Source organism: Pseudorca crassidens, chromosome 4 (assembly GCF_039906515.1).
Source record: "Pseudorca crassidens isolate mPseCra1 chromosome 4, mPseCra1.hap1, whole genome shotgun sequence".
Taxonomy (NCBI): Eukaryota; Metazoa; Chordata; class Mammalia; order Artiodactyla; family Delphinidae; genus Pseudorca; species Pseudorca crassidens.
In genome coordinates, this window is record NC_090299.1 from 69,744,976 (window position 1) to 69,758,126 (window position 13,151).

Here is a 13,151-nt window from a genome sequence, read left to right on the forward strand (position 1 = left end):
ATCCTGTGGCTCCTCTATCTTAGACTTCTGTTTTTCTAGCCTCTTTGAAGCGGGAGGAAGAGGAAAAGAAAGGAAAGCACACTAGATATTTAATCATCTTGGCCAAAAAGTAACCCATAACATTCTTCTTGACATTGTATTGCTTGGGACATGTCACAGTCACTCCTGAGTTACGAAAAACAACAACAAACGGTTTCAGAGCATTAGTTAGAAAGTGCTGCCATTAATTGTCTGCTTTAATTTGTGGAGATTTGTCTGCTGTTTATCAGTGTACTATACAAGCCAGGAATAGGCATCGGTTAGTTTTGCAATATGTTTACTCTCTCTGATTAACAAGACAATTCGTTAAGATTTTTCTATTCATTCTTATGGCCCTTTCTTATCTTTTTTATTCATTCCATTCTTCATTTATTTGACATATTTTTGATCTCCTACAATGTATCAATACCAGGATTTCTTGCTATATACTATCACAATATTTTTCCTAGAGGACACAACCTAGCAGGGAAAAAATATATCCAGCTAACTATAGAGCTATGGCAAAAATATTCAAATAGAGGTTTTAACCAAATACTACAGCAGCTGGAGGAGTACTAGGGAGAATTACATCTTGCTATTCTCCAGGATGAGATGGGCAGAAAAGCACTGCAGTGATAGAATCCAGCATGTAAAAGTCTTGCTGCTGTTTATACAGAAAATGGGAACTGTTCATCATTAATTAAATATCAAGTACATGGTAATGGAGGAGGAGTTCAATGAAGGAAAAAACAATATAAATAATATAGGCAAAAGATAGGGTCGTGATTCCCTATGTCCCCAAATGTAGCATGTTGCCTTCCATAAAATATGAACCAGGCTGAAAAAGCCAAGATTCTTTTAAAATGCTTCATATTTTGCCCTATAAAAATTCATATTATTGGGTATTGAGTGAAAAGCCAAGCCTATTATCTCTATTATTTTTTCTACATCATTACAAATGTTCAAGCTCTTTTAATAATGACTTAATAGCAATTTTTGGAAAACCATGATCATTTGAATTGATCGTTAAAATGACATAATGACACATAGTGAATTATAAAATTGCTTAACAATTTTCTTAAAAAAAGGAAAATCAAATCCAGAAATGTTCTTTACCATCCCCTAGGTGACAAAATTTCTATTATGCAGACAATTTAATGAACAAAATGATGTTCCTTGGTCGATATGATGTGAGAGTAGAATCAGTTTTTAAACTAGGTGCTAAAATATCCAACTTGCTATTATTAGAAAATTTAATTCTTAGTAAACAGCATAGACTGTTTTAAAAGCAGTTTGAGTAGCACCAAAATTAGTACTATTTTTTAACTGAAGAAAGGATAATGAGATGTTTGGAAAGAGTGATGATTGGAGTTAAATGACCTGGAATGGAATTCTAGGTCTGTAAGTTACTAGATGCCTTCTGCATATCATATAGTTGCTATATATCTTACTATTTCTCACCTTAAAAACAGAGTTTTGGGTCGGATTGTTAAACTCCCTGCTGGTGTTAGCATCCAACGAGTCTAAAGGAGTGTTTGACATCATGCTCTAAATATGACATAACTGTCAGAGAAAAGTTTCATGACTCTGGCAACTACTTAATATTATGCACACCTTCCATAATACTTTCATAAGTATGATGCTTTGCTGATGGTTGCATTATTCATGCATTTACTCAAACTCTTGGGAAAATAAAAAATGAACATTTTCTTAAGTGAATACTGCATACAGTATTACTTCAGGGAAATATTGAGGAAATATGAGATAGCCTTTTAGGAGAATTGTACTTTGAAAACCACTGTAGGAAACCACATAAGGGCTAAATACAAAGAAATAAATAAGAAACAACTGGAAGCAAAAAAGAATATGAATAAATAAAATAGGAAAGAGTATCTATAAATAGCAAAAATAAAAAACTTTAAAATCTAATAATGTATTCCTTACACAGACACACACACGTGCACACACATACACACTGACTTCTCTTTGGCTATTAACTCTGTGGAATATTGGCAAGATACTTAACTTCTTGATGACTTAATACCTTTGTGATTATTTCATGCATAGCACCTGACTAAACTCTAAATCAAACGTTTGCACGCTGCTATATTAACACTGCTTTAGGGCCCTGCGTATATTCATCATAGATTGCTAATGAGAGGTTAAAATAAGGTTGGAATAACTACTTATTCTGTCTCAGAACTGAAATAATTAATTTGTTGTTAAGTTCAGATTTTAATTATTGACTTCTTCAAAATGGAATCTCTTACCACTTTCCCTATTTTTTACCCATACCTTTATTTTTCCTGTTATAAATATAAGTTGCCTTTTCCTCTTTAACAAAGAACCACTTTTCATGTAATCAATTATTGAATTTTTTCTTTTTTTTTTTTTTTTTTTTTGCCGTACGCGGGCCTCTCACTGTTGTGGCCTCTCTCGTTGCGGAGCACAGGCTCCGGACGCGCAGGCCCAGCGGCCACAGCTAACGCGCCCAGCCGCTCCGCGGTATGTGGGATCCTCCCAGACCGGGGCACGAACCCGTGTTCCCTGCATCGGCAGGCGGACTCTCAACCACTGTGCCACCAGGGAAGCCCAATTATTGAATTTTTATTGTTTCTAGTTTTTAGCAATGAAACAAATGCCACAACAAGATAATGTGCTAATACTGGATATTTACAATTTTAGAATATGAATTTGCTTCATCTTTTGGCTCTTTACTGTCAATTTATAAAATTTATATACATCACTAACTTTTAAAAAGGAAAATTTATTTTCTCTGAAAAGAAAATTTTAAGACTTTCCATTCTGATATTGGTTTAGCTTTAACATATTAATTAGATTGAATCAAACTAATTTGAAACAGACCTCAAAATTCACTAATTTTGGGGAAAAAAATGCATTTCTCATCTGACTAATGAAAGATTGGTTGTGGCCTCATGTTGGTTAGCAGTAACTGATACTGTTAATCATTTCTTTTTCCTTGACATACTTTCCTATCTTGGCTCTCAAGACACCAAATTCTTCTGGTTTTCTTCCTACCTGCTGTTCCTTCTTAGTTTCTTTTTCTAGTTCCTTTCCATCTACCTCAAACTCAAAAGATTGAAAAGCCCCAGGGGACCTTGAATTTCTTCCTTTTCTGCCATACTCACAATGTTGGTGAAATTATGCAATCCACGGCATTAAATGTCATCTTAGTTTGCTAAGATTGCCGTAACAAAATATCACAGACTGGGTGACTTAAACAACAGAAATTTATTTTTTCATGGTTATGGACCTGGAAGTTCCAGATCAAGGTGTTTGCAAGTTTAGTTTCTCCTGAAGCCCCTCTCCTTGGCTTGCAGATGGCTGACTCCTTGCTGTGTCCTCACCTGGCCTTTGTGTGTGAACTCCTGGTGTCTCCTCCTCTTCTTATAAGGACACCAGTCCTATTAGGTTAGGGCCCCACTTTTATAAACTCATTTAACGTTGATTTACTCTTTAAAGTACTGGGCCTATCTCCAAATACAGTCCCATTGAGGGTAGGGCCACAACATAAAAATGTTGGGGGAGCACACAATTAAGTCCGTAACAAATATTGTCTACATGTTGATGGCTTTCAACTTTACACATCCAGCCAAGACTTCTTCCTTGACATGAAGTCATCCAAATAGATGAAAGTTAGCCTGTCCCAAACTGACTTAGGACACAAACCCCCATTCCCAAACTGTCCTTCAACACAGTCCCTGTCTCGGACAATGAGAACTCTTCTATCCGTTCAGCTCAGAGACTTTGGAGTCATCCTTAATTCCTCTCTTTCCCTCACACACCATATCCAGTCAGCAAGTTCTGTTAACTCTAGCTTCAAAATGTATCTAGAATATAACCACTTCTCATCACCACCACCCCTATCATAATTTTTTCACCTGGATTAGTGATATAACTCCTTCCCCCCCTACTCTCCAGAAGCCTGTATTCCAGAGTAGCTAGAGTGATTTTGTTAAAAAGCAAGTCGGACTGTGTTATTCCCCACATCATATTCTTCCACAGGCTTTCCATCTTACTCAGAATATATCCTGTAACTAACCCACCTCCGGTTGCTTTTCCTGCCTCTCACTGTGCTCTAGCAACACTGGCCTCCTGAAACACACCAGACACGCTTCCACTTCAGGATCTTTACACTTTCTGTTCTCTGTTGGAAAGGATTGTCCTCACTAGATCTACATGGCTCACTCTGTCTCTATCTGTAGCTCTTTACTCAAATGTCATCTTTTCAATGCAGTCTGCCTGCCGACCATTTCTAACATTTCAGCAAACACATCCCTTCTCAGGTTTTCATTCCCTGGTTTACAATTTTTTTCTCCTGTAACTGTCTAAATATACAGTGTACTTTACATATTTGCTTATGGTCCATTTCCCTCACCAGAATATAAACTCCATGATGGCAAGGGTGTATTTTTATCTGTTTTGTTCACAGCTGTATACTCAGTATTTAGGATAGTACTTGGATCATATTAGACATTAGATAAATATTGTTGAATTTATTTATCCATTCATTCAGCAAATATTTATTGTATACATATTTTGTGTCAGACAAAATTCTAGTTAAGGGATATGCATTGGTGAATTAAAGAAAAAGCTTCTTTTCCTCATAGAGCTTTGATTGAGTGGCTTTATTGTAAGAATGGATATCATAGTGTTGAACACAGAAATCCCAGCCACAATACTGGGTCATGTGGGCACACAGGAAATGCTGAAACCACTAGTGATAGCAGATATCATGATGAACTTGGAAGTGGAAGGCATTCATGGCAGCCCACAGTATGGTTGTATTTTTAGCTTCTCTGCAGGTGCGTAGATCTTCAATCATATGCGGTCTTATCTCAGGTGTCCTACCCTCATTATTACTCAACTACTACCTTAGTTACTGCTTGTCTTCTGGGGAAATTCTTCATTATCTGTTCACCAACTTTTGGATATTTCACTGTCTATGCTCCACCTTTTCTCCATCAGAAGCACTGTAGCATAGTAGTTGATAATACTGGCTTTAGATTTTGACTTTGTGAGCTTGAACCCTGGCTCTGTCATACCTAAGCTGTGTGACCAACAGCAAGTTGCTTTTCGCATCTGTTCTTCCTTTAAAGAAATCTGAAATGAAGACAATGTCGCCAGAGTTTAAAGATGTTAGGTATAAATGACTTAATAAAAGACTTACAGCAGTGATAGACATGTAGTAAGCATTAAATAAATTGTAGCTTCTTTTAATTCATAATTTTTTTTTTTTTTTTTTTTTTTTTTGCGGTTCGCGGGCCTCCCACTGCCGCGGCCTCTCCCGCCGTGCAGCACAGGCTCCGGACGCGCAGGCCCAGCGGCCATGACTCACGGGCCCAGCCGCTCCGCGGTATGCGGGATGCCCCCCAACCGGGGCACAAACCGGTGTACCCTGCACCGGCAGGCGGACTCCCAACCACTGCACCACACGGGAAGCCCAATTCATAATTTTTAAAAGAAGTATGGCTTATTCAAAATATCTGTTCCTTCTTATTTCATCACAACCAGTCAACGTCATGGCACCTCCTCTAACTCATAAATGTTTAATTTCTGTACTTTTTGCCTATAGCTTCAGAATAATTGCTTAACAATTGCTTTCAATTTCACTGCATTTAACTAAAAAATTAAGGAATAACTTAGTTTATTGGTTTATTTGCTTATCACTTAATTTTGTCTTAATTTCCTCTTTTTTGTATTGATGTTTTGTTTTGCTGTAGTATTCCTTAGGTAATGCTTGCCAAAAGGATCTGTAGGGGGCAAACTTTTCTCAGTCCTTTTATGTCTAAAAATGGCTTTATATTGTCAACACAACTGAATGCTAGTTTGTGAGAGTACAGAATTAGCACTTGAAAATCATTTTCACTCAGAATTTTAAAAACATTGCTTCATTGATTTCTGGTACTAAATTTGTTGATAATACTTTCAGATGTACAGGTTAATAAACTTTGTTTTTCTCTTGTTAAATAAAGAATTTCTGGTACTAAATATGCTGATAAGAATGACAAATTATTTTCTTTTCCATGAAAATAATATGGTTTTTCTTAAGACAATCTTGAATTTATCCAAGATGCTCTGAAAATATACCAGAATATACTGATTAATGCTGTTTAACATTTAATGAGCTTGTTCAATTATAAAACTAGTAACTTTTGTCACTTCTGGGACATTGTTATTTCTTTTACTATTTGTTCTTCTTTTCCTCTGTTCTTTCCTTATGTAACTTCTGAATCTCTTTTCAATGACTCTTTGTCTTTTTGCAATGCAATCTTGATAATTACTTGATTCTATTATCTGACTCACTAATAAAATCTTCAGTTGTGTCATTCGTCTATCAAATTTTCTTTTAAAATTTGCAATTACATTTCAAATGCCTAGAGCCCCAGTTTTTTATTTTTGTTGTTATTATGGACCTTTGTTTTTGCCTAACAGTTTATTCATTTTATTGGGTATTCTGTCTATACTTAAATCTTTTTCAAGCTATTATATTTGCTTTAAAGTAGTTTTACTTTCCATTAGGATTTAGTTTTCTGCTTGTGGAATTTATTCCTTTTACTTCATGACGTTGCTTTCCTTAAAGATTGGCTGACCTTTGATTATCTAGCCCCAGTTATATGTGAGGGTCCATATTAAATAGTATTTCATTTCTTAAACCCACATTAGAACCATTCCATGTCTATGGTTAATACATTTCTGATTATAGGAAGTGAAGGAGCCCTGCAACTTCCAGATACTCCACCCCATATTTATTCAGCTTTAGCAGAGAGTACAAGTGACTTTTGACTGAAGAAAACATTTTGTTGCTTAAAATGTTGGATGATTTAGATTTTATCTCCAAGAGGGAGAGTGGTTTTGTAAATTTGGCTTCTTCACTCAGAAAATGATTAATTCTTTAATTAACAAATTACACTGTCTCTGTATCATTCTAAGATCAGTCCAAATGTCTAGGTTTTCCCAATTTTCCTTCAAATTCCTCTTAAAATAATTAGAAGAATTTTGATAACAACAAAATAAAAATATGTTAGTAATGTTTTGATCTCCATTTAGTAATGGTGAGTGTATTTAATATGGGGCAGAAAAATACAGTTTTATTTCCCAACCATATCTCCTTTCCTTTTCTGGTCTCATTCCTGTTCTTCCTCCCCTTCCTCCCTTCATTCTTCCTCCCGTTACTCCACTCATCTCACCACAATGTTCAGTTCTCCCCGAAATACCACCAGTTCCTTTATTGCCATAAACTGTGTAACCTGAAGCCTTTGCTTGTGTTTTCCACCTGCCCCAACTTCTCCCATGCGCTTAACTCAGTGAATTCAAGGTCTAGCAGAAAGTTTCAATTCTCTAACACTACAGGGTAGTATGGAATGCTCTTTTCTCATTTATAGTAATTCACATGGGAAGTCTTGTTTACCTTGTTAGTTTTTATCTTTTATTGTTTTATAATTTTTTTAAATTTTATTTATTTTTGGCTATGTTGGGTCTTCGTTGCTGCACATGGGCTTTCTCTAGTTGCAGCGAGCAGGGGTTGCTCTTCATTGCGGTGCGCAAGCTTCTCATTGTGGTGGCTTCTCTTGTTGCAGATCACCGGCTGTAGGCATGGGGGCTTCAGTAGCTGTGGCGTACAGGCTCAGTAGTTGTGGCTCGCGGGCTCTAGAGCGCAGGTTCAGTAGTTGTGGTGCACGGGCTTAGTTGATCTGCAGCATGTGGGATCTTCCTGGACCAGGAATCGAACCCATGTCCCCTGCATTGGCAGGCGGATTCTTAACCACTGCGCCACCAGGGAAGCCCTTGTTTTATAATTCTAAAAATATTTTTGAGTAAATGAATGAGCCCTAAGGCTATATGTTTAGATAGAAAACTGTTCACCTGGGTAATAGCCTGGCTTTTGTCCTTCAGTTAATTCCAGGTACTAAAAATTTAGTCTATGAAATAAGTAAGATGAAAAGTATAAATAGTTCCTACTAAAAAAATAACAACAGAATCTCTACATATTAACAGAGTTATGAATGGCAACATTTTAAATGACTGTCTAAAGCAGTATCTCCTTGGTAGCAACCTGAATAGTCATTCTGTTTGATTTTCTTCTACCCAGAGGTCCACATTGGTCAGCCAGATGTCACAACATGCCAAGCACTTCCAGTTTTTAGAGTGACTCTTTACAACATTCCACTTGGGGAGCATAGGTCTGTTGTGCTTAAAGAAAAAAATATCTCTAATTCTGGCTTGTTCTAAAAATGTAAATCACTCATGTCGTAGGATAAACCCTAAATGCACTTAATTACATATGAGAATTTGCAAAAATCATGTAATTATATCAATAGAGGTTAAAAAAGTATTTTATAGTGGTAATTTTTTTTATAATTAATAGTGTACTGGTAAAGGGTATAGATTGTCTTTAGACTACATAAATTTGAATTCTGTCTTTAACATTTCATTGTTTGATCTTGGATGTATTAATGAACTTTCTGTGTCTCAGTGACTTCATCTGTAAAACAGAACTAATTATAGTATCACTACCTTATAAGGTATTATAAACACTAAAAATGTCAAGTGTTTAAAATAGGATTGGTAAGTAATAAGCCTATAGAAATGTTAACTCTTCTTACTAAAACATATAAAATTAGTATTTTTAATAAAAGCAATAACTTGGAACAACTTTATTAGTAAGATTGTATATTTTTTCTTTCTTTCTTTCTTTTTTTGCGGTACGCGGGCCTCTCACTGCTGTGGCCTCTCCCGTTGCGGAGCACAGGCTTCGGACGCGCAGGCTCAGCAGCCATGACTCACGGGCCCAGCCGCTGCGCGGCATGTGGGATCTTCCCGGACCGGGGCACGAACCCGCGTCCACTCCATCGGCAGGCGGACTCTCAACCACTGCGCCACCAGGGAAGCCCCAGACTGTATATTTTTAAACAAGAAATCTAATATTTATTTGGGAGGAATTCTGTTTAAAACAAGAAGAGAATACCCTTGTAGTCACTCAAAATATTGGAAATAGAAGAAATATTGGAAATAGTAGAAATATTGAAAATAGTAATTTGAGAAGAAATTAAAAAGAAGTATAAATATAAGAAAAGAATAAAATATGAATTTATTTTCGATAAAATAATTTTAAAATTGTTATAGCATGATGATTAAAAGTAAAATGAAAAAGAGATAAAAATGTACCTGGCTGTATTACATGATATCAATTTTAATCTCAGAAGTCCACATTATGATATATGTATGAATAAGAAGGGTGAAAAATACAAAGTAAAAAAAAGACATTTTTCATATTATCAGCTAAAGGTCTGTTAAATAACTGGCTATTAATATAGCCTGAAACAGAAGACCTTTTTATAAGAAAATAATAAACTTTTAGAGAATAAATACATATGCAAAAAAATGAAATGAAACTATTTCCATTAGCACAGATAAAAATACTAAAGTTAATTAGTAGAGTTACTGTAATAAAGTTACACAGGTTTTATACTCTTAATAAATTAATACAGTACTTAATCTACAAAATAAAGTGTTAAAGCATAACAAAGGATATGTATTTCAAAAATAGTGTGGCTACCTTACCAAAATTCAAACCTTACTAATAGTGATTGTAATAAAAATATATCATGAATGAAAGTTTGTACCCTTTCACCAGTTGTAAGATGAGCAAGATCTGGGAATCTAACGTATATCATGGTGATTATAGTTAATAATTATTGTATTGTATATTTGAAATCTGCTAAGAGAGTAGATCTTAAGTGTTCTTAAGTGATCTTCAGTGCTTTACAAAGTATTCAGATCCATTTATATGCCTCCTGAAAGTATATGAGCATCTCTAACCAATAGTTGACATTCTTAAATTGTTCATATCTGATACGTTTGAAATGGCATATCATTGTTTTAATTTGCAATTCCTCATTTAGAGGAATTTACACACATACACACAAAAGTAACTATGTGAGGTGATGGATATGTTAATTTGGTTGTGGTAAGCATTTCACAGTGTATACATATATTATTAATTATTATATATAATTGAATGTGATATATATATAACTAAGTTTATATATTATATATGATACATATATCATATATCATTCATATAAGATACTATATATATATATATATAAAATATTAGGTTAAATCAGAAACCCTGATCAATTAAACAGAATACAAATTCCACAGATTCAGAAAATTGCATATTGTATGACTGTTAGTATTACAAACTATCCTTAAGATAGATTGTGGTAATTTATCCTGCCTCCAAAGTGTATGAAATTATATTTCTCTACAGCATTCATGATGCTTGAGGTTAAATCCTTTTAAAATAACAAACTAGTGAATAAAACTGGTACTTCATATTTTTTAAAATATTGTATTAATTTGATTACTACTGAGGTTGAAAATTTTTAATATAACTTTTGGAAACTTTCTTTTGTGAGATGCCTGTTACAATCATTTGCACATTTACTTATTAGGTTTATTTATTTCTCTTATTGATGTGTATCAATATTTTAAAAAATATAAATTATAAATATATCGTCCAAGTTTGTCACTTATTAGTTTTAATTAGCTTTTATAAAATATTTCAAATACCTAGAAATGTAGAGAGAGTAGAATAATAACACCCATTAATCAAAACATATCATTTTTTTTTCTTGGATAAAGTATTATAGATTCAGTTGAAGTATGTTTTATATCCTAAAACCTAGTACCCTTCCTATCATTGTTGTCTATTTTTACAATAGAACTCTGTCTATTTTTCTATCTATCTATTATCTACCTATCTCAAATCTATATCTATACACATAAAATAATATATATGCTGATTTTTGCACTTAAATATTTTAAACTTTACTTAATGTTATCACACTCATTTCATTCCATACTAGCTCTTTTTATTGTTTTGTTTTTGCATAATGTTTTATATTGAGATTTATCTGTGTAAAAGCATATAGATATTTATATATTTTGAGTGTTGCATTCCATTATGTTAACTATAGCTTATTTATTTATTCCCAACCGATAAATAAATATTTAGGTCGTTGCCAGTTTTACACTATTAAAAGCAACGCTGCGATCAGCATTCTTAGACTGCACGAGCATATCTTTATGGTGTGTTCCTAGTGGTAGAAATTCTGGGTCAAATGGCATGTGCGTCTTTGACTTTATCAGATATGCACAGATTGCTTTACAAAGTATTCAGATCCATTTATATGCCTCCTGAAAGTATATGAGCATCTTTAACCAATATTTGACATTCTTAAATTGTTCATATCTGATACTTTTGAAATGGCATATCATTGTTTCAATTTGCAATTCCTCATTTAGAGTGGCTATTTGTCTTTATTTTCTTTCTCTTTTATTTACTTGTGGGAGATTTTTCCTTTTTGATAAATTCTTCATACTAATCTTTAGGCAGTTAAATTTGCTGAAAACACCTTCTTTCAGTGTGTGACTTGACTTTTCACTATATTAATAGGGTCTTTGATTTAAAGGTTACATTTTTATGTGATTATCGCTATTAACTTTTCCCTTCATAGTTTATACTTTCGTTTATCTTTAAATCTTTCTCTACACCAAAATCATAAATATATTTCCTATACAGGTTTCCTAAAGTTTTGAAGTTTTGATTTATGTTTGAATTATGTATCCACCTGTAATACATTTTCATGCATGAAATTAGGTAAAAACCTACTTTTTTCCCTTTTATAGACAATAAATTGTCACCATAGCATTTATTGAATAGCTCATTCTTTCCCAGTTTTCCTAAAATAGAGGAATATTTTTATGCTCTTTATTTGGTTGTGCTATTTTGTTTTTTACTATCTCTACATGAATCCCAAACTAAACACAAACTCTTTCAATTTCAATAGCTCAATAAGTCTTGATATCTCAAAGACAAGTGCCCCCATATACTCCCTCTTTTTTTCTTGCAGATTTTATTGTCTTTTTTTTTTTTGGATGGCTTTATCATATTGAATCTTCCCAGCCACACATTTTTCACTTATCTAAGTCTTATTTTATGTCCTTCAATAATGTTATACAGATTCTCTATAAAGCTCTTACACTTTTTTCAGTTATTCCTAGATACATTAGAATTTTTTTTATTACTGTAATAGAATACGTTTTCCTATTATGGGTTTTTTTTTTTTTTTTGGTAACTGCTGTGTATGAAAATACTACTAACGTGTATTTAAACATTATTTGATTTTGATGTCAGAAGGTTAGTTTAACTCTCTTACTATATTCTTATACATTTGGAGACTTTATCGGATTTTCTCTCTAGACAAACTCACCATGTGGAAATAAGGAAAGTTTAACTTTTTCCTTTTCTATTTTTTTAAAAAAGTTTATTGTCTCATTGCAATATCATACCTCTATTATAGTGTTAATTATTCCTACTTTAATGGAAGTACCTCAAGTATTATGATTAATTACTTTACTTTTCAAGTATATGTTTTAAAAATAACTTTAAAATTATATATTCACCTCTATCAACATTTTCTCTTAATTTTTCTCCTTTTGTAAGCATACATCCAAGAGAAAAGATGTTCAATAATCATTTATTAAATGCTGAATGATTATATTATAGGTACCTATCTTTTATTTTTATGGTTTAATTTTTTTTTTTTTTTTTTTTTTTTTTGCGGTACGCGGGCCTCTCACTGCTGTGGCCTCTCCCGTCGCGGAGCACAGGCTCCGGACGCGCAGGCCCAGCGGCCATGGCTCACGGGCCCAGCCGCTCCGCGGCATGTGGGATCTTCCCAGACCGGGGCATGAACCCGCGTCCCCTGCATCGGCAGGCGGACTCTCAACCACTGCGCCACCCAGGGAAGACTATGGTTTAATTTTGTACCTTTAAGTCTTTAACTCAAAAGTGTTAGAAAGTTCTTCTATTTATTATTTTCCAAAGATATAATTTTGCTAATATTTATTGGAAAGACTATCATTTATCCACTAATTTGAAACATTAATTTTATTACATACTTAATTTTTGTATACCGAAGTCAATTTCTGGGGAATGGAAGATAGCTAGGGTGGGCATTTATTTCATCCTCACTCATGGGAAGGAAGCTGCTTTGTAGTATTTCCAAACAATTACTATCACCTTCATTCCACATATATCC